The sequence below is a fragment of the Andrographis paniculata genome, unplaced genomic scaffold (genome assembly GCF_009805555.1).
Source record: "Andrographis paniculata isolate CXL003 unplaced genomic scaffold, ASM980555v1 Contig35END, whole genome shotgun sequence".
NCBI lineage: Eukaryota > Viridiplantae > Streptophyta > Magnoliopsida > Lamiales > Acanthaceae > Andrographis > Andrographis paniculata.
Window position 1 is genome coordinate 5817574 of NW_026137568.1, and position 19732 is coordinate 5837305.

Sequence of the window (19732 nt, forward strand, 5' to 3'; positions counted from 1 at the left end):
TGGAAAGTATTTTGCGATAGTGGATGCGTGAAATGAGCGAAGTTGAAGGAGATGTTTTTAAAGAGATATGGGGTAATGATTTGAAAATGGGGTATTTAGAACCCCATTGATGTGACGGGAAAACAGAGTCAGACCGACACTGTTACATAGGTTACAGACTTCCAAACGTCCTGTAATGCGGCGATCGAGGAGTGACGTTTGAAAGTCCGATGGCGGCGGGGCAAGTTGTTACGTACAAAATTTATAATTAGGGTAAAAAGCCCAAAATAGAAGGAGATATGGGCCCGTCGTTAGGCCCACCAATTGATTAAGGGGTTCTTAAGGGAATCGGTTGGCCTGCGGTCCGTCTAAGGAGCCAGGGGTTATTGTGGGCGGCTTGAGTAGTCGGATGGGCCAGCCGCCCATTTAAGGAGGTAAGGTGTTCAGAGGCGGTCAGTCGAGCCAATTAAGCCCTGTAATTGGCAGGAGCGGTTGGCGAGACAATTAAGACACGTGTCAATGGAGGAGGAATTAGTGGGCGGTTGATAGCGGTTACTGTAACCGACCAGACGACGGTTCAAAATGTTTCTTTAGGGAATATTTAAGGATTTGAGTCTATGCTGGGAAAGGATCTTCAATTTTCAAAAAAAGCAAAAATTAATTGCAAATTTTCTTTTGGGGGTCACTTTTTATTTTCATGTATTTGACTGCTTTATGCTACAAATAAATTCTCTTTTCAAATTCGATAGTATTTTCGAATTTTACTTTGTTTTGTTGGAAAAAAATCAAACAACAATAACATTGTTATATAAAACATCAAACAACAATAACATTGTTATATAAAACATTTCACATACATTATACGAAATATTACAATCGTGTATAACTCTTTAACACAATCATACAATTAAGTTTGCCTAATGGTTCAATACTTACATTCAATATAAAACCATTTAACATATTTACACTATGTTTTAGTACTTAACCGCCATCATATCAAGTACATAATTTAAAATTAAATTCAGTCCATAAACCATTCAAGAATAAATCCTAAAAGGAATAGTGTATATAGAAGAGCATTAAATAATAAATATACATCAATGAACAATCCGGAGATAATTTCAATGTGTCATTCTTATGACAATAATTATGAAAAGTATCATATAACATAATTGTAAAACCTAATTGAATAATTGCAGACAAAATTGCATGTTAGGTGTTCTATATTAATAAAATTGGATGATTTAAAACTAATTTTTGTTCAAAAGATGACTTGACTTTGTTTTTTGTGTTCATACAATCTTACCAAAGAAAAAAAGAAAGATCAAAAGAAATTATCATTTTCAACATACAGTAAAAATTTGAACAACACACATATGTAGATGAATTTAAAATATTTCCAAAATACCTTAAAGAGAAAATTATATATGTTGGCTCATTGGACTTATAAAGTAAGAAATGTTCTAATGCCAAGAAAATAAAACAAATGTAGATGTATCGAACAACACCAATAGAGGAGGACACATTATCTTCTCATAATTTAGGAAGACTAATTTGTTTGTATAACTTAACCAGGGTTATTGGGATTAGTATTGAATATCGAATGCCTAGGAACGGAAAAACATACATAAATGCTCGCGTATGCCTTTATCTAATCATGGAACTATCCATCTTCACATCTGTGACATCGAGTTGTAGTATTTCGGCTCTGCACTCAAGGATTGAACCAACACTGGAAAAGTATGATGAAACTATGATTAGGGAAAATAAATAATAGCATCTAGCAATAGCATGTCTAAGGACCAGGATTATTAACTATCCTTGGAAGCTTAAAAAAACATCTTACTTAGGATGTGTGCGGCCAAGATCCCCGTGAACGAATTCATTGATGTATGTTCCAGCCTGGGTAAGAGAAAATCGATCATTACTTCTATGTCGGATCTAAAATCATCATTTAAAACAAGACCAAGTATAGTTTCCAGGTACAAATAAACAATATATTTTATATTCTATGCTTGGCTAACTTTTTGACCATTCTACAGCAATCCAGAGATCCATAACAACCTATGGTGTGATTATGGTTCATAGTAGTTTTAATGGCTTGAATCAATAACATAAGGAGAATAGAGGTTTAACTTGTGTGCACAAATGCAAAAGGAAATATTGAGAGCTTCCAGCTAACCGCTCGATTCTCATCCTAAAATATGATATATGAGTAGCATATAAAATTTGTGTTGCAATAGTATGAAGTGTACTAGCTAGTTATCTTAATTACTATACCAGTGTATAGCTTTTTCACGCTCCAGCAGGCTCCGACGGTGAAGAACTTTTATTGGTGTTTTATGCGAAATTTGTTGCAGCACAAAATGGAGCCATTGATTACACATAGAATAGAAAGGTTAAATAGAAGGACATGGATAAATTGATATATACAAATAAATATTAACATATTGACATACGATAAGAACAGATAAAATAGTTGTACCACGTCCTTGAGTGAGATAATTTTTGCACATCGTCATCCTCAAGTGGACGGGAAATCCACACAAGCACAACATATTGTTTCTGCATTGAAGTGTTACGTCACACGGATGATCAAAGTCCAAGAGAAAATTTGGCTTCATATTAGATAGAAATCAATAATTACAAAATGAAGAAACTTACATGCTTCTCATCTTCTCTTTCTCGCATGAGGTCCCAACCTTGATTGCCTAAAATTTGAAGTTTTTTAACCTGCACCTGCTCAAACAAAAATACTGAGTTTATTCGATCATAAATTAAATCCCTAAGCTAAGATGTAGAAGAAACTTTCAATATGTGATTGTACTCACTAATTTTCTTTTGAGACTATTTATTTATTTTTCCATATTCTTTATTAAACTGTTAGATAGGAGTATCCGAGCATTTTGTATCTCAACGAGAAAGGTTCGTTGTGTGCCCAGCATCTGGACCTTTAAAGTGAACAAAAGGAGGGTAATATAAATACGAAAACTGTGAGATGCCAGTAGTAATGTGAATTAGAGGTTTCCATACATCAATATCTTCTCTTCAGGCATGAAACTTGTAGTTGTCGCCTTGGCCCAGGGGAAGGATAGTGCCCCCAACTATTTCCTGCAAGGATATAGCATGATGATTCTATGACGATGATTCTAATCATTTCACACATAAAAGAAGGCAACCACAAAGGAAATCTCTTCACTTCAACAAATGCCTCACCCTTTTGTTCATCATCAATTATCCAATAAGTTTGACTGACGTTTCTATTGTACTGCATTAGAAAGAGTAACATCATGGTTCATTCAAAATAATCATCTCTAAGAGAGATAGAGGAGAGTCAGTTAGCTTTCTAACTAGAATGATTTATAAACACTGAATTTCAAAAGGCTTGTAATTAAAGGGTAATACAATCAAGAAATAGACAATCAATTCAACACAAAATGTCATAGCACCTTGAGATACCTCCCGCCAATGTATATAGATGTTCTACAGCACTGAAAAGTCAAGGAGCAACACTAATTGACCTAAAAATCCAACAAAAGTTTTAGGATGATATTAAGTTAGCACGTATTAATAAACAAGTATCAAAGGAAACATGGATATAGCTAGGTTATAAAGATCAATACATAGAATATGTAAATGGAAAAATGGATTACATCATGAGGAGCACAATACAACGAAGATGCAGTATGCTATATTATACTTCCTCTCGAGTGAACTTAGGGAAATTAATATCATATTTCTGATTAACTGAAAAATTTATGGTGGGATCATGATTTTTTATTGTACAACAGCCACCATGTTTCTTTGACTTATCATTGCCATCTGTTCCATTAACCAGTTCACAGAGGAACAAAATGTTCGTGTGAGAAAAGTAGGATTTGTTGCATATGTCAGTCTATCTAACATGCAAAGTTCACTACCAAGAGAAACAAAATTTAAGGATACACTTTGAATGCAAATATGAAGTCTATCACAGAGCAAACTCAATCATAAAAGTCTATTTTGCACAAAATAAATGCCCTCCCGATTTACATGATTAACAATAGTAAGTATTGATTCCCCGTCCTCAAGCATAACTAAATTTAACTTTTCAAGGAAAGAAACTTGTCAAACATAAGTATGGAAGCAATTACTATTAAATTTTTCTAAATCATGTTAGACATTTCATATCTTACAAAGCAATCAAGGTAAAAGGCAAACTAGGGAAGGTAGATTCTCTTAGCTAGAGAACCGCAAGTTGGAAGTTTTAAACTAGTACTATAAGTTGAAGAACTAAGGAAGCCAATTGCCAAGTTTTTTTTATCTTCATGAAATCCCTATGGCTTATTCCACAAATCCAACTAGTTGGAAGTTGTATAAATTCAGGTAGTTCTTTCAACACTCAGTTTGGAATTTTCAAAACTATATATGAAAAGATTGACATTTTTTTCCATTATAATTGTCACAATGAAATAATTTGTACAAAATAATAGGGGGTGTGTAGGGGTAACATTAGAAAGCAAAATACCTATTTTTCTTCTCTTATTGAACCCATTATTCTCCTTTACATAATGATTCTTGGCTGATGAATCAGAATTGGTATATCTCAAGCGAACTCGGAGAGAAGAACCCACATCGGAACTTACACCCTATAAAACATTAATTGTGAAATAAAATACAATAAAATAAAATAATAGGTGTCCATTAATTCACATACATGATGGCATGTGTTATTGATGTGTATATCCCATATAATAAGGACGATTGTATTATAATGACTCATCATAATTAAAGCCAATAAATAGGCTTGAATGAGTATTGAAATAAAATAGAAAAAAAAAACTTCTACTTCTATCAATATATATTCTCTCTAAATTATTAACATCATTATATCTATACACATATATTTTTATGTTTATATATATTTTATACTGTAATATATATGATTATTAGATATAATATGTTATCAGCACGAGCTGTAAAAATTCTATCCCAGAAAATCTTTTATTGAAGTGCTGCCCTGAATACATTAGAAGGTATCAAAGTACTGTAGAAATTTTGCCTAAATCCCGTCTTAGATACGAAAATAATATTTCAAAGTGCCGCATAAATTTTGACAAACTTTTAGATAATTACTCAACTATTTTCAGTATAATTATGACTAACATAGCAAAATTTTGAATTCCTCTCATTGGCTATTACCGAAAGTAATATATGTTGTGGGTGATGGATGTTGAAATGCACCTCGAGTCTATGAGGCTTGCAAAAATAATAATTAAGGGAAATGAATGCTATAAAGAGCATGCAGACAATGATTTTTCTTCATCATGATATTGACGAAGCTCTGAAAATGGAATACCTCATGGTAAATAATCCATTTGAGTTATGGAAAAATTTAAAAGATTGGATTGGCCACCTAAAGTCGGTCATATTGCCAAAAGAAAAATAAGCATGGCAACACTTGCATTTGCAAGATTTTAAAACAGTTGCCGATTATTATTCTATGATGTTTAAAATCACATCCCAATTAAGATGTTGTGGTGAAAATATAACTGATAGTGATATGCTGGAAAAAGCATTCCATGCAACAATATAATTTTGCAGCAACAATATCAAGAAATTTTTTTTACTAAATATTGTGATCTTATTACTTGTCTCATTGTTGCTGAGTAGAATAACGAATTATTGTTGAAAAATCATGAATCGAGGCCAGTTGGTGCAAGTCCATTCCCTAAGGTGAATGCGACTAAGTATTTGAACAATATTCCTAGATACAACTACGGACGAGGTCACAGACAAGGTTGTGGACATGGATTTAACTATGGACTTAGAATGAATCGTGGATATGGAACCGACTGTGGTCGTGGTCGTGGCAAGTTTATTTTGCATAATTACCATGAGGGACGTTTTAATGAACATGAACTAAACATGCCCCTGAAGTGGCCTTAGGATGATGTTTGTCAAGGTTCTTAGAAAACCGATGATAAGTGTTAACGTTGTGGAATGACATGAAATTGGTTCAGAACTTGTCGCTCAAACTCTTATTTCGTATAATTGTACCAAAACTCTCTAAAGAAGAAAATAAAGTATCTGAAGATGCTAAAGCCCCATAAATTGCCAATGCCCTGAAAATGAAATTTTCGGAAAATATTGCCAGTGGTAGTGGTAATGATAAATGTACTAATAATACACTATTAGATGCATCTGACTTTTTGGTACACCCTGAAGGTGGATACTATGAAAATTAGGAAAGGGCAATGTAATAGTACAACAGCGGCTATGGTGCTGAATTTTAAAATTCAGTATTATGCTGACAACACACCGCAGCACACGGTGTGCTGCAAGACAGCACACCATTTGCATTCATATAATACAAGTATATCGCATAAACTAACAACACATGCTATAGTCTTATACAACACAAACAATAGTTGATTTCAGTACACCACATACTGTTATACAACACACTTAATTATGAACCAATAACACATATACAACACATAAAATAACAGCACATGTTATAGTCTTATACAACACAAATAATAGTTGATTTTCGCACACCACATACTGTTATACAAAACATTTATAATTATGAACCAACAACATTTGTCTTTATTATTCACAACATGCGATGTGTATAATAAGACTGTGTGTTGGTTGTATATATTAAGGGTGCAAATTTTTCCAATTCATCACCCTACCCGTTCCATAATAGTACATAAAGATAAGTGTATATATTTTTGTAACCCTTGTACTTTTTCATTTCCATATTTTGTAATAATATGACAGTTATGTATATCCTTCAAATTTATTGATATATTTATTATATTTTCTTCTAGAATAAGAAATATAAATGTTGAACACGCTATAATAAATAATACATAAAACAATTTATGTCTCATTGATAGTGTATCAACACACATTATTTTAAAATATAAGAAAATTTTCACCAACCTGAAGTTGAGAAAATTCAGGTGAATACCATAGGTGGTTGTGCAAAATTGATTAAGAGCTCCGGAAGAGTGATAATATTTCTCTCCGAATGAGTAAAACTGGACATCCCAAATGCATTATATTCTAGCAAATCCCAAAGAAACTTGCTAAGTGCTACTGCCATTCATAGAAATGAATATCATATTGAGACATCAAATGAGGCAAATAATGATTCTTTATTGATTACAAAATTCATTAATAGGCACAAATATATATTAGAAAAATTGTCTTCACTGTCTTCCGAATTATATTACAAAAATATTAATGCAGTTGAAACATATCTGATAGATAATAAGTCTACAGATTTTATAATTTGGCATGACCGGTTTGGGCATCCCAGTAGTACTATGATGAGACGAATTATTGAAAATACCAGGCTATAATTTGAAAAATCAGATTGTATTAAATACAAATGAGTTAAAATGTGTTGCTTGCTCACAAGGGAAGTTGATATCTAGACCATCATTAGTAAAAGTGGGAACTGAAGTCCCTGCATTTTAAGAACAAATTAATGGTGATATATGTGGGATTGTAGATCCACCATGCGGACCATTTCGATATGTTTTGGTAGTTAAAGGTACATCTACTCGATTGTCACATGTATGTTTATGATCTACCCGCAATTTGGCATTTGCGAGGTTACTTGCTCAAATAATTAAATTACAAGCATATTTTCCGATCACCCAATAAAGAAAATTCGTCTTGATAATGATGGTGAATTTTCATGTAAGATATTTGATGATTATTGCATGTCTATTGGTATTGTGATTGAGCATCATGTACCACATGTACATACTCTAGATGACTTACTTATAAAAAGATTGCAATTAATTGCAAGACTTATGTTGATTTAATCTAAACTTCCCGTTTGATCTGCTTAGAGATATGCATGCATCAATACTAATAAGATTAAGACCGACAAGCTATCATAGCTACTTCTCAGTACAATTAATGTATAATGAAAGCCCAATAACTAACATTTGTGAAAATTTGAGTGTGCAATTTATGTGCCGATTGCACCGTCCCAACGTACAAAAATGAGCCCCCAACAGAGATTGGAGATATATGTCGGGTACGAATTACCATTTATTATTAAATATCTTGAACCGTTAACTGGTGATTTGTTTTCAACTCGTTTTGCTAATTGTCATTTTGACGAGTCACATTTCCCGACATTAGGGGGAGAAATTTTGACCAATTGAAAAATTAAGTTACTTAGAATATACCATTTAGTTTCTTTGATCCTCGCACAAATAAGTGTGAATTAGAAGTGCAGAGAATTATGAATTTGCAACAAATAGCAAACCAGCTACCTGATGTTTTTTGTGACGCCAGCAGAGTCACTAGATCATATATAGCTACAAAAAATGCATCTGCTAAAATTATTATCTCTGAAGAAAAAATGCAAAGTGCTAATGAATCAAATGCATACTTGAAGCTTGGAAGACCTCTAGGTTCCAAAGATAAAAATCCTCGTAAAAATAAAAAAAAAAAAACAAATGAAAGGACTGAGGATATAAATATTAATCAAAATCCTCAATAAACAGATAGTAACATGGATCAAATTGCTGAAGAAATTGATCCTGATAAACTTCAAGAGAAAGTTTATCCTGATACAATTTCTCTTGAAGAGAATGAAATTATTGAAAATTCAATAATCTAGACACTACAGGAAAGCATTGGAACTGAAATGATACGATTATGGATAATATTTTTGCATATAATATAACACCTAATATAATAGAATATGACAAGGATCCAGAACCTAGATCAGTTGATGAATGTCGGAAAATAATAGATTGGCCAAAATGGAAAAATGCGATCCAATATCAATTGAATTCACTGGCAAAACAAAAAATATTCAGACCCATTGTACAAACACCTGAAGATGTTAAGCTTGTTGGCTATAAATGAGTATTTGTTCGAATACAAAATGAGAACAATGAAATTGCTAGATATAAAGCAAGACTTGTGATCAAAGGTTTTTCTCATAGACCTGAAATTGATTTTAATGCAATATATTCTCTAGTGATAGATGAAATAACATTTATATATCTTGTTAGTTTGGTAGTTCATGAAATTTTGGATATGCACCTGATGAATGTCGTAACTGCCTATTTATATGGCTCATTAGATACTGATATCTATATGATAATCCCTGAAGGATTCAGTATGTCTGATGCATACAAATCAAATCCAAAAGAATGTTATTCTATTAAATTACAAATGTCTTTGTACGGGCTCAAACAATATGTTCGCATGTGGTCCAATTGTCTTAGTAAATCATTGATAAAAGAAGGATATACTAACGATTTTCTTTGCCCATGTATTTTTATAAAAAAGAATGGTACAAAATTTGTAACCATAGTTCTTTATGTGGACGATCTGAATTAAATTGGAACTCCAGAAGAGCTCCAAGAAGCCATTGAATACTTAAAAAGGAAGTTTGAAATCAAGGATCTTGGGAAAACAAAATTCTGCCTTGGTGTACAACTTGAACATTTGGAAAATGAAAAGATGCATATACCCAGAAGGTATTGAAATAATTTGCAGTGGATAAAGCATATTCATTGAATACTACAATTATCGTTAGAACTCTTGATCCTATCAAAGATCATTTTAGACCAAAAGAAGAGAGTGAGGAAGAACGTGGTCCTGAAGTACCTTATTGAGTGCTATTGGTACATCAATATATCTGGCTAACAATATAAGACCAGATATAACATTTGTTGTAAATTTATTAGCCATATTTAATGCAATGCCAACATAACGACATTGGAAAGAGCCAAACATATTTTCGTTATCTATAAGGAACTATTGATCTTGGCCTATTATATCCAAAAACTTCTCGATATGCATTGATTGGATATGTAGATGTTGGGTATCTTTCTGACCCGTATAAAACTAAGTCTTAGACTGATTATATATTTACTTGTGAAGGTACAATGGTATCATGGAAATCCATTAAATAAACATTAACCACCACATCTTCAAATCATGCTGAAATAATACCTGTTCATGAGGCTAGTCGAGAATGTGCTTGTTTAAGATTGATGATTCACTATATTCTACAAATTTGTGGCTTGAAATCTAAAATTATAATCCTCCCACTATTTTATACAAAGATAATGCAGCTTGTATAGTTCAATTGAAATAAAGATATATCAAAGAACCGAACATATTTCTTCAAAATTTTTATTTACTCGTGATCTTCATAAAAAATAGTGAAACAGATGTGCTGCAGATTTGATCCAATCATAATTTAGCTTATTTATTGACCAAGGCTTTACCGACTAAAACGTTCGAGAAATTAGTGTCGAACATCGGGATGCGTCGGTTACAAGATTTCAAGTGATGTCCACGTCAGGGGAGCCTGATTTCAAGTGATGTCCACATCAGAGTGAATATTTTAATGCATTAATTACGTACTCTTTTTCGTTCATTTGAATTTTTGTCCCATTGGATTTTTTCATACTAAGTTTTTACGGGGCGTATTCATTGTATTTGATGACACCTAAGAAAAAGTATTATGACTCGTCAAAACAAAATAATAGGTGTCCATTAATTCACATGCATGATGGCGTGTGTTATTGATGTGTATATTCCATATAATGACAACGATTATATTATAATGACTAACCATCATAATTAAAGGCTATAAATAGGCTTGACTGGGTATTAAAATAAAATACAACAAAAAATTTCTACTTCTATCCATATCTATTCTCTCTAAATTATTAACAACATTATATCTACATATATTTTTATATGCTTATATATATATTTTATATTATATATGATGTATAGTTATAATTATAATTAAGTTCTCTATATATTATTATACTATATTATATATATTATTTATATATTAAATATATATCTATTTTTATATTTATATTTAATTTTTATAAATGTAATTTATTATTTTAAGGGAAAAATTAATTTTGGTCACAATATAACAAATTTGTTTTGTCTAAATATAAAAAGCTCATCAATTTTAGTCCTATTATAAACAATTTTAATCAATTTTGGTCACACTATAAACAATTTCAATCAATTTTGATCTCACCGTTAAAATATTAACGGAAATTACTGACGTGGACATAACGGGCAGCTGACTTGGAAACTACACGGCTATGTACAATTATAAACGACCATGTTGTTACATGGCCATATATATTTCAGTGTATAATTATACATGGCCATGTTGTTATACGGCCATGTACAATTATACACAGCCATGTAACAACATGACCATGTATATTTAAGTGGATAATTATACATGGCCATGTTGTTACACGGTCATGTATAATTTTACACGGCCGTGTACATTTCTATTTTAGTCTAAAATTTTACTCCATCCGTCCGCTTACAAAGTTAACATTTTTCCATTTTGGGTTGTCCAAATACAAAGTTTACATTTCCTTTTTTAGTAAGTGTGGACCCCCACCCCATATTATACATACCCTTACTTTTACACTTATTTACATAAATACCACTACATTTATTTATACATATATTTTTAAATAAACACAATTATCAAAATTAAACAAAAAAATTAAAACTAAAACACAATTATACAATTAAAATTAAAATTAAAACACAACCTCTAAAATAAAATAAAATAAAATTACTCTCACCTATCCTGCTCATATTCATTCTCATCGATCCTCTTGTGTTTTGAGGGTTTTCTCACGATCTTCATCTTCGTCGTCCTCTTTGGATCATGCTTCCGCCGTCGTCGTCGACCACCGGTATGGCCCAAAATCGCTTCAATCGCAATCGATTGGAGGATTTATCAAAGGATCCTCTTAGGGCTTTGTCCATCGACCTCGATCGGCAGTCGCCTACGAAACCCTATTCCGATCTTTCCCTCGGTGACTCTGATCTTTACAGATCCATGGTACCGAAGACGTGCGGGACCTTTGATGGCGAGCTTGAGACCTTCGAGACGGGGGGCTTCGGCCATCAGTTGAGAGGCTTTGCTCGTATACAAGCTCGGAATGTTTGACCTCTGAGGTGCCAGAATCGCCCCACTTGTACTCCGGCTTGGTTGTGCCAGACTCCGAGGATGCCTCCCTCTGTCCGTTGCCGGCTGTCGTTCAAAAAGAAATGACAAAAAAAACCCTTGTAGCCGGAATTGACGCTCGTAGCCGCCGCGATGTGTTCCTTCAGTTCTTGAGGATTTATTGTCCTTTTGCGACCATATTTCCCGAGTACTCTGAGGTATACCTTCTATGGCTTTATTTTTTTTATGAGTACCTCGAGTTGGGAAATTCAATTTTAGTGGCTGAAATGATGAATTTTTGTGTTGATTACGTGCAATGTAGGTTGTTGGTTGTGTGTAGTGCATATTTTTTATGGATGGCTTACTCCGTGAGTAATGCACCAGATATGCGCAAGGTTATTTGCCTAAACAACGTCCACTCGATGACAATTTTATTCCGAGAGTGTACTGATTGTGCATAGTTATAATGGATGCTTATTGTATTGGTAATGCAACCATTGTGCATTTGAATTCGTAGTCACTGCCCCCCACTCAATCAAGGTTATCATCCGAGAGTGTTCATATTGTGTTCTTTGATGGCCCTGTGATGCATATTGTATTTGGAGGCTTACTTTTAAAGCAATGCAACCATTGTGTATCTTAATTCGTAGTCACTGCCTGCCACTCAATGAAGATTATCATCCAAGAGTGTATTGATTGTGTTCTTTGATGATCCTTTGATGCATATTGTATTTGGAGGCTTACTTTTACAGTAATGCAGCCACATGTGCATTGAAATTTGTACGCCGCAACCCTTACTCGATGATGATTAGTATCTGAGAGCACCCTATAAATTCAATTAATTTTTGAGAGTGAGTTCACAACACTCTGTGATGATAAATTGTGAAAATTACATACAAAAAGTGTCACATATGCATATACACCCCATCCAAAAAGTTGTTGGGCGTACAAATTGATTTACTGATCCTACCAAAGAGATTATTGGTTATTACTTAAACAACCTCTCTAAATGGAGGTGTTTTATAGAAATAACCATAACTTCCCCTATCATCAAAAGTATGGTCTACTACACCTAAGCATTCATCTATTACTAAAACTCCTCTAGAGAAGTTATAAACTCCTCCAGGCCTTCTGCTTCATTTAAATCCATCAAATGATCAATACATGTCTTGATCATTTCATGGTCAACTTGAATGTCTTCCGGGAGATTCCCTGACCTTCTCAAAGATTCTTTTCCTAGGTGAGGGATCTTATAATTGTTTGATCCGAGATTAGCCATTATCTCACCAAGGCATGCTTGCAAGCTCAGAAAAACTGAGTTTAGAGCTGTATGTGACAGTTGTTCAAATGAATTGTGAACTACTCCCAGTAAATCATCTACTGTGGTACCTGGCTGTGTAATTTGTAAAGATTGTAGAGGCCGGAACGATCCCAAGTCATTCACATTTGTGTCTGGGCTGTTCAGTGGTTGAAACACCAAATTGATGTTCCATCCACCAGTGTTTGCTGCCTGTCTGAAATCTGGATCAAGATTGTTGATGTGCGGCTTTGCGTTATCTTTTGAATAGTGACATTCTTGTCCCTCATAGTTGGCCACTTCTCCTTTATTGTTGGTATCACCTGTTATAAAGTCACCGATAAGGATTACTCGCGTAATTCTTATTTAAGAGACTTATACTTGTGATCGATATCCCAATGATGAGATGTTTCTTAGGGATAAGAAAGTCTAGGTATAGAAATACAAAGTGAAACAACATACCTTGTTGATTAAAAGTTCCTTTGTGACTTCCTTTGTAATGGATTCTAATGGTTTTGTAACCATTGTCCCGGCTGGTCTATTCTTTGAACTTCTTTGGGCTGGTCTATTCGATGGAACTTTTTCCATCGAATATGCATTCTTCACTGCTTGTATACATCGTTCTAGCGACTGCACATAAGAACATTACCTTCGTAATAAATTTTTTACCCTGACAGGCCCTACGGCTCTGGCTCATCGGGTACTAGATAGTATCTTTCCGTCTCTCTTGTAGGATTATGTGCACAAAAAAAGTCGAAGAAAAAAGCAAAAAAAAAAGAAAAAAAAGGCCAAAAAAACAAAAAAAAAAAAGTTATTATCAAATATCAAGATATTTGTTATTTACTTCTAGTTCTTGAATCATCTTTTCTTTTATCAAAAAAAAAATCTGAACTTATATTTCTTTTGTTTCACTACTGTTTTGGATTTTTTGGCTATCGTCTTTGGGAGAATTTCATCAATTTGATTTGAGTCCTTTTTGCGAGACGGAGAGGTACATAAGGTGTGGAGTGATGCACGAGAGTTCTAGTGAGGTTATTTCCTTTTTTTCTTTCTTCTATTTCTAATGGCAGGGGGTGTAGGATCCAATTCTCAACAAGTTGATGTACAAGGACTTCTCAATACCATTCTACAAGAGTTCAAAACTCTTCACCATTCTAGATTGGAATTGATGAATAATAGGATGTATCAACTAGAAGAGAATCAACAAAAGTTACAAGAAAATATCTGACCGTTACCGGAAGCTCAGTTCAACCGCATTTGAGGCCAAGACGCAACATCCGGCCCCCATCCCCACACAACTTTGACGAACCCAATGATGAGGAGTTTGAAGGAAATTGGGAACGACCTAGGCATCATAATAACCATCACCGACGGGATGGAGATGAAGCTATCAACTCGATTAAGTTTCAAGTGCCACCGTTCCAAGAAAAATCTGATCCTGAAGTATTTTTGCAATGGGAACGAAGGTTAGAACTAATCTCTGATGTTCAACAATTAACTGACCAACAAAAACTCTGTGTGGCCATAATGGAGTTTTGAGATTATGCCATTGCATGGTGGGACCAATTGAGCATCAACCGCCCAGAAATAGGGAGACCCCAGTGCATACTTGGACAGAACTTCGTACACTCATGCGAAAGAGGTTTGTTCCTCCTCATTACCATCGTGAAGTATTGCGGAGATTGCAGAGTATACAACAAGGGTCTCGGTCACTGGAAAAGTACTATGAGGAGCTTGAAACACTTCTTCTACAAGCCGATATCCATGAAGATCAGGAGCAAATGATGTCTAGATTTTCGAATGGGCTTCAAAGGGATATTGCTGATGCGGTAGAGATGTACAGAAACGTGGATCTCGAGGAGATGGTACACTTGGCCATAAAGGTGGAGAAGCAACTAAAATCAAAGCGGATGCAAGGTAATCCATTTAAACTTTCTCCAATTGTAGGGTTACCTAAAGCGCCGCTTCCACAACATATCAACAAAGGAAAAGAGGAGTCCAATTTGAAGTCCTCCTTAGAATCACCCGTAAAAAGAGGTACTCTGGATACAAGTGCATCTACTCTTTCATATAGCCTAACTACCCGACAACCTCTCAAATCTTCAACATCACCAATAAATACATCTACCCCGAGCCACTCTCAGATACTCTACCCTTCTACTCAAAAATCAAACACGAGTGTAGTGATTCAGGGTGAAACCAGCTGGAATCTTAAACACGAGAGTGAGAGGTCTAATCTTTTCATATGTAGGAAGAAAGCTTTACGCTTTAAACATGGAGTTCATTGTTTGCTATTACTTTCTAAACCTACTTATTTTTCCATGAATGACTCTAACAAACTTCCATCTAGTTTTTCTAACTTATTGCAGACGTATGATGATGTTTTTCTAATGAAGTACCCCATGGTTTACCACCCACTCGTGGAATTGAGCACTAAATTGATTTTGTTCCGGGAGCATCAATTCCTGATCAGCCAGCCTATCGAGCCAACCCGGATGAGGTAAAAGAAATACAAAGGCAAGTAGAGGATCTAACTGAGCAAAGGTTGGATTCATGAAAGCCTAAGTCCTTGTGTTGTACCTGTCCTATTGGTGCCAAAAAAAAGATGGAGGTTGGCGCATGTGTGTGGATTGCCGAGCCATCAACGCTATAACAGTTAAGTATCGTCATACCATTCCCAGATTAGATGACATGCTTGATAATTTATGTGGTTCTGTAATTTTTCAAAAATTGATTTAAAAAGTGGCTATCATCAAATTCGGGTGAATCAAGGTGATAAATGGAAAACTGCCTTCAAGACTTCTTTTGGTCTATATGAGTGGTTAGTTATGCCATTTGGACTTACCAATGCCCCAAGTACATTCATGCGATTGATGAATCATGTTTTAAGGAATTTTATAAATAAGTTTGTGGTAGTATACTTTGATGACATACTTGTTTATAGTACTTCTATTGAAACACATGTTGAACATTTACAGGCAGTTTTAGATGTTTTACGGGCTGAGAAGTTATATGCTAACTTGAAAAAATGCGAATTTTGTGTCGACAATTGCAATTTTTTGGGTTTTATTGTAGGAAAAGATAGAGTATGTGTAGATCCTGCAAAGGTTGCAGCCATCCAAGAGTGGCCTGCACCTACTAGCATACGTGATGTCCGCAGTTTCCATGGCCTTGCAAGTTTCTACCGTCAATTTGTGCGGAACTTCAGCACTATTGCAACACCCTTAACTGCAATTACCAAAAAAAAGGATAAGTTTGAGTAGGAAAGTGAACAAAAAAATGCTTTTGATACTTTGAAATCGAAACTTACATGTGTACCGTACTTGTTTTACCTGATTTCTCTAAACCGTTTGAACTTAATTGTGATGCCTCTGGTGTAGGTATTAGTGATGTCCTCTCACAAGAAAAGAGACCCGTTGTATTTTTCAGTGAAAAGCTACATGGCACTGTGTTGAATTACTCAACCTACGATAAGGAATTGTACTCCTTAGTGCGGGCCCTGCAAACATGGCAACATTATTTATGTCCTCATGAGTTTGTTGTGTACACTAATCATGAGTCCCTCAAGCATATCAAATCCCAAAGTAAGGAACATTTTTTTTGGCCACGAATGAAAGCCGAAGTTGAAGCCACAATTCGTCGGTGTACAACGTGCCTTTCGTCGAAGTCTATTGTTCATCCACACGGTTTGTATACTCCGCTACCGATTCCTGAATCCTTTTGGGTTGATGATATTTCTATGGATTTCATATTAGGTTTGCCTAGGAGTAGGTATAAATATTCGCATGTTGCTTCATTACTTTTTAGAGAGGTTCTTAGATTGCATGGTGTTCCAAGATCCATTGTTTCTGATAGGGATTCTCGATTTTTAAGTTATTTTTGGAAAACACTTTGGGCTAAATTAGGTACAAAATTAATATTTTCCACATCACACCACCCACAAACTGATGGTCAGACTGAAGTTGTTAATCGAACTATGGGTAGCTTGTTACGTGCCTTAGTTAATGAGAATTTGAAGAGTTGGGAAGAATGTTTAGCTCATGCTAAATTTGCATATAACCGTACGATTTATAGCTATGTGAATTGTTCTCCATTTGAGGTTGTTTATGGTTTTAACCCATTAACTCCTCTTGATCTTATGTCATTGCCACGCAATGAGCACGTTTGTTTTCATGGTAAAAAAAAGGTTGAATTTGTCGAACAACTTCATTCTCAAGTTCGGGATAACCTACGAAAGGCAACTGACAATTACGCAAAACAAACTAACCGTGGGCACAAAAAAGTTGTATTCGACATAGGAGATTGGGTTTGGCTACACTTAAGGAAGTAAAGATTTCCAGAATTGCAAAATTCAAAACTTACTCCCTGTGGCAATGGGCCTTTTCGAGTGTTGGAACGCATTAATGATAATGCCTACAAACTTGAACTCCCAGGTGAGTACCAAGTTCATGCTACTTTTAATGTTTCTAACTTAAGCCTTTTTTATGCAGTGGATGAATATCTTGTTCGGGAGAACAAGAAAGCTTTTCAAGAAGGAGGGAATGACGAGGACGTTCAATCTTCAAGCATTCAAATGCCCGTGGGACCCATCACTCGAAGCCGAGCTCGTAAGTTTAAAAAATTTGTCACTGCATTGATCGGACGTTTTTTTATGGAGAATCAATTTAAGGATGATGCTTGGAGACCACTTAGCCCTCACTTGACGCTCCTTCAATAGGACCCGCAAGAATCCCAATTGAAAGATCAAGAGAATCGCTAATCATGGAAGATTATCAAAGGAATCATCACTTATGGAGAGAATCGCTAATTATGGAAGATTATCAAGGGAATCATCACTTGTGGAGAGAATCACTAATCGTGGAAGTATATCAAGGGAATCATCACTTATGGAGAGAATCGCTAATCACTTACGGAGAGAATCACTTATTATAAGTTTCCATATAGTATAATTCCGTACCTAAAACATCCCTAATTATTTATTTCCTTATAGTTAGACTTACCTTTTGGTTTGTTTCCTTTATTATTTGTTGCCTTTTATTTTCTCAATGACTTCTATAAAGTCTTTGTCTATCATTGTAATGAGAACTTTTTTTTTACATCTTGAATCAAGTTTCACTTTTATAATTTTCTAGTGTTAGGGAGTGATTTCCTCACATTTAGAATCTCAAATCGGGTCTTTACAGTGATTCCATCGGTTCGTGGCTTCCAATCATTTGCAGTGAGATTTAGCATATTGTTTGTTTTTTACCAATGGATTGATTTCAGATCCGAGACTTATTCTCGTGGTTGATTATCATCCATACTAATTCACATTCTCTACACTGTCTTTTCTTCTTCCTTCTTTTTCTTTTATATATATTTTAATTCATTTATTCTATTGAACTTTGTGGGTAAGAAAATTATATTGGTTATAATTATACGCGGCCAGGCCGTGTCAATTTTCCTCCTTACAAACCTTAAATCTAACATTTATCTTATTTTTTTTAGTATATTAAAAATTATTTTTATATTCAAAACATCACTTAACACTTATTTATAAACATCATAAAATTATTTAAATTCAAAATTTTTACTATTTAAATCTCAAACCCAAAATTCAAACCCCCAAACAAACACACCCTAAGTTTGCCGGCCAAATTCAACTAAATTCTTTAATAGCTCAACTCAACTCGTTTATAAAAATAAACAAACCGAACTTGAACTCAAAAATTTCTTTTTCTTTAACAAATAGTTACTTGAAATTTGTTAGTAACGATATATTATATTTGTTTTCTTTCATATATTAATATAGTATATATAATTCTTTGTCAAAATATCATTAATGAAATTTAAATACTCCCTCCGTCCCTTATCAAATTTATATTATATTAAAAAATAATAGTATTTTATTAATTAGTGAAAATGTATAAAAAAAATTGACATTTTTGCCATTCGACTTTTGTATAAAGATATTATTGTGTAATAATATATTTGTAATTTAAATAAAAAGTTAAAGAGTATTTTGGTATTAGTATATAATTATTTTTTCTAAAATATGAAAGAGATACTTTGAAATGAGACGAATAAAAATCGTAAAAATAATACTTTGAATTAGGATGAAGAGCGTATTTTATTATGATAAATTAAAAATAAATTAATATTTATTTAAGTTATAAATTAAAAATATATATAATAGGTATAAAATTCAAGTCAACTTTGAAATCAAGTCTTAACAAGCGGAACTCGAGTCATCATTTTAGCTGGAATGTTCAAATGAGCTGAATCGAACTTGTACCAACAGCCATAACTACTCCTCTTACTGCAAAGGCTTACAGCATGTCAAACAAAATATACTTAAATTGACTGAACTTGTTTAACAGCTCTATTTCTCATGTTTTTATTGCTTTTGTGAAGATGAACTATCCCAATAAAGAAACTGCTAAAACCACAGATCATCGACGAATAGGGCTGTGTGTATATATAGATATATCTGAGCA

General features: G+C 34.0%; 1 pseudogene; it reads right to left on the reverse strand.

The window, feature by feature from the left end:
• Positions 1-1503: 1503 nt before the first annotated feature.
• LOC127249178 (uncharacterized) lies at positions 1504-13953 on the reverse strand (annotated as a pseudogene).
• Positions 13954-19732: the final 5779 nt, after the last annotated feature.